Here is a 4,048-nt window from a genome sequence, read left to right as displayed (position 1 = left end):
ACTTTCCAGCTCTCGGTCCGTAGCCCTGTAGGTTACGGCACTTTCCAAGTATTTTTTAAATGTGGTGAGGGTTTCTGCCTCTACCACCCTTTCAGGCAGTGAGTTCCAGGCCCTCACCACCTACTGGGTGAAGAAATTTCCCCTCAAATCCCCTCTAAACCTCCGACCAATTACTTTAAATCTATGCCCCCTGGTTGTTGACCTCTCTGCTAAGGGAACTAGGTCCTTCCTATCCACTATATCCAGGCCCCTCATAATTTTATACACCTCAATCGGGTCTCCCCTCAGCCTCCTCTGTTCCAAAGAAAACAACCCCAGCCTATCCAATCTTTCCTCAGATAAAATTCTCCAGTTCAGGCAAGATCCTCATTAATCTCCTCTGTACTCTCGCTAGTGTAATCTTTCCTGTAATGTGGTGACCAGAACTGCACGCAGTACTCTAACTGTGGCCTAACTAGTGTTTTATACAGTTCAAGCATAACCTCCCTGCTCTTATATTCTGAGCCTTGGCTAATAAAGGCAAGTATCCCGTATGCCTTCTTAACCACCTTATCTACCTGGCCTGCTACCTTCAGGGATCTGTGGACCTGCACTCCAAGGTCCCTCTGTTCCTCTACAATTCTCAGTGTCCTATCATTTATTGTGTATTCCCTTGCCTTGTTAGCCCTCCCCAAATGCATTACCTCACACTTTTCTGGATTGAATTCCATTTGCCACTGGGTTCTGCCCACTTGACTGGTCCATCGATATTTTCCTGCAGACCGCAACTTTCTTCTTCATTATCAACCACATTCCTATATCACCTTTCACAACCTCAGGATTCCCCAATGCGCTTCACAGCCAATGAAGTACTTTTTGAAGTGTAGTCACTGTTGTAATGCAGGAAACATAGCTGCCAATTTGTCCACAACTAGGTCTCAGAAACAGTAACGTGATGATGACCAGATAATCTGTTTTACTGATGGTGATTGAGGGATAAATATTGGCCCCAGGACACCGGGGATAACTCCCCTGCTCTTCTTCAAGTAGTACCATGGGATCTTTTACATCCATCTGAGAGAGCAGACGGGGCCTCGGTTTAATGTCTCATCCGAAAGATGGCACCTCCGGCATTGCAGCACTCCCTCAGCACTGCACTGGGAGTGTCAGCCTAGATTTATGTGCTCAAGTGGGTAGGGGGCGGTGGTACTTTGAAAACCGCAGTGCACCCGGTCCGGTCACTGTCCCCGCGGGCGCCATTTTGGACCCAACCCCACATCTTGTCCTGGCGGGAGGCCACTTTCAATTGGTAGGTCCCACGCCCTTTATAGGACCCGGTGCACCCCTCAGATACCAGTGAGCGGAGCGCACCATGCCCACGCTCCACCTATTGGCACCAGGCATTGTGCCAACTAACACGTGGTCCTAAAAGGGACCGCTGCCAGCCGCTCAGAGAACGGGCGCAGAAACATTGTGACAATGATTTTAGTGCAGCCCGCATGCTCCTCCTGGCCTCACAAAAAACCTGGCCATCATCTGCCACGTCATCCGTATGCCCCCTTCCCTCTCCCCCACCCCCAAGCACCACTCCTGTGATTGGGGAGAGAAACAATCACTCTGGAACACTCTCCACTTGCCTGGATGAGTGCAGCTCCAACAACACTCAAGAAGCTCGACACCATCCAGGTCAAAGCAGCCCGCTTGATCGGCTCCCCATCCATCACCTTCAACATTCACTCCCTCCACCACCGGCGCACTGTGGCTGCAGTGTGCACCATCTACAAGATGCACTGCAGCAACTCGCCAAGGCTTCTTCGGCAGCACCTCCCAAACCCGCGACCTCTACCCCCTAGAAGGACAAGGGCAGAAGGCGCATGGGAACACCACCACCTCCACGTTCCCCTCCGAGTCACACACCATCCTGACTTGGAAATATATCGGCCGTTCCTTCATCGTCGCTGGGCCAAAACCCTGGAACTCCCTCCCTAACAGCATTGTGGGAGCACCTTCACCACACGGACTGCAGCGGTTCAAGAAGGCAGCTCACCACCACCTTCTCAAGGGCAATTAGGGACGGGCAATAAATGCCGGCCTTGCCAGCGACGCCCACATCCCGGAACGAATAAATACATTTTAAAAAGCCTTGGTCAGATCGCATCGGGAGGACCTGCATTCAGTCCTAGGCATCCCAGGAAGGAGATATTGGTCTTGGAGAGGGTGCAGATTCACCCAGAATGACAGCTGGCCTAAAACAGTTAAATTATGAGGACAGGTTGCATGGACTTGGCTTGTATTTCCTCGAGTTTAGGAGAGTGCGCGGTGATCTGATCGAGGTGTTTAAAATGATAAAAGAAGGCTATAGGGTAGTTAAAGAGAAACAAAAATGAGGGGACCCAGGTCTAGCTGGGTAGGGCAGGAAATGGGTGAGCCTGTGTAGGGCTGGATAGGGCTGGGTTGAGTTGGCTTGAGTTGGGTTTGGGCTGGTTTGGGCTGGGTAGGGCCGACTTGAGCTGGGTTGAGCTGGGTTGGGCTGGGTTGGGCTGAGTTTGGGCTGGGTTTGGGCTGTGTTGAGCTGGGTTGGGCTGGGTTGGGCTGGGTTTGGGTTGGGTTGAGCTGGGTTGGGCTGGGATGGGCCAGTTTGGGTCGGTAGGGTTGGGTTGGACTGGGTTGAGCTGGGTTGGGCTGGGTTGGGCTGAGTTTGGGCTGGGTTTGGGCTGTGTTGAGCTGGGTTGGGCTGGGTTTGGGTTGGGTTGAGCTGGGTTGGGCTGGGATGGGCCAGTTTGGGTCGGTAGGGTAGGGTTGGACTGGGTTGAGCTGGGTTGGGCTCATTTGACCTTTGTTGAGATTGGTTGAGCTTGCTTGAACTGGGTTGAGCTGGGTTGAGCTGGGTTGGGCTTGGTTGAGCTGGGTTGAGCTGTGTTGATTTGGCTTGAGTTGGGTTTGGGCTGGGTAGGGCCGAGTTGAGCTGGGTTGATTTGGCTTGAGTTGGGTTTGGGCTGTTTGGGCTGGGTAGGACCGAGTTGAACTGGGTTAAACTGGGCTGGGCTGGGTAGGGCTGGGATTGTAGCCTAACTCTGGTGTTTATTTAGTTGATGATGAAACAATCAATAACCAAAGTGACCCATTTTCTGACGTCATGCTCCCGGTGAGGAACCTCATCTCCCGGAAGTGAAAATGGGAAATTTGGATGCACAAGAAAATCAGCCAGTGTCCAAATTCGCGAAATGGATTCGGAGCCAGTCAGGATCTCTGCCGGGAGTGCAATGATGGAAAATGACCCGAATCATTGTGGAAAAAATTATTTTGATTTAAATAACATAAACACTTAGCCTAGATTTGTTGCTAATTTCTGCCTGATTGTTTAGCGTTAATCAAGTATTTGACAGCAGGAAATGGAACAGCAATCCATGATGTTGGACATCTTCCCATGTCCACCCCCATCCCATTCTACACTGCTATTTGGGATGTCCATCTGGGTCATACTCTCTGGAACTCTATCTACCTCTTCACCTCCCTCTTTCCCTGAAGAAAATCTCCTCAAAACCCATCTCCAAGCAAGCCCTTGGTCACCCTCCCTTCCAGACTCGAATTCAGCTATCTGTGATAGAGCCTAGGGAGGTGTGGTTTTGTGTTCAAGGTTTTGTTGAAATGAAAGTTGTTTTTTCTATTAACTTTTTTCCCCTGATGGCACTTAGTTTCTTGTGAGCATTTGTTCTAGTTGTATTAGATTCTTTTGCTGCTGTAATGATGCACATGTGAGTATGCTCACAAATAGCTCAGTTGGGAGAGCATTAGACTGACGATCTAAAGGTCTCTGGTTCAATCCTGGGTTTCAGCAATTCTCTGCCCCACCCCCCTCTTTTAGCCAGTGGGCACTTGTATAATTTGTGTTTTGGAGCCCTTGGGGGGAAAAAACAAAAAAATAAAATAAAATAAAAAACAAGGGGGCATCTGAAAAGGTTTTGGAATGTGCCCCCCCTCCCCCGCATTTGATCAGGGGGCACTTGTTTAAAGTATTGCAACTGAAATAGTTGTAGAGCTGTTGCATGGTGAGTGGCTTAGCCAATCA

The 4,048-nt window shown here is 50.2% G+C and overlaps 1 non-coding gene across 1 annotated transcript; it reads left to right on the top strand.

The window, feature by feature from the left end:
* The first annotated feature begins 3,742 nt into the window (after positions 1–3,742).
* trnav-gac (transfer RNA valine (anticodon GAC)) lies at positions 3,743–3,817 on the top strand. The gene has a single exon. It is a non-coding gene; the product is annotated as a tRNA-Val (tRNA).
* Positions 3,818–4,048: the final 231 nt, after the last annotated feature.

This window comes from Pristiophorus japonicus, chromosome 26, assembly GCF_044704955.1.
Source record: "Pristiophorus japonicus isolate sPriJap1 chromosome 26, sPriJap1.hap1, whole genome shotgun sequence".
In the NCBI taxonomy this organism is placed as follows: domain Eukaryota; kingdom Metazoa; phylum Chordata; class Chondrichthyes; family Pristiophoridae; genus Pristiophorus; species Pristiophorus japonicus.
The sequence above is the reverse complement of the archived record's forward strand: the minus strand, read 5'-3'. Positions and strand labels throughout refer to the sequence as shown.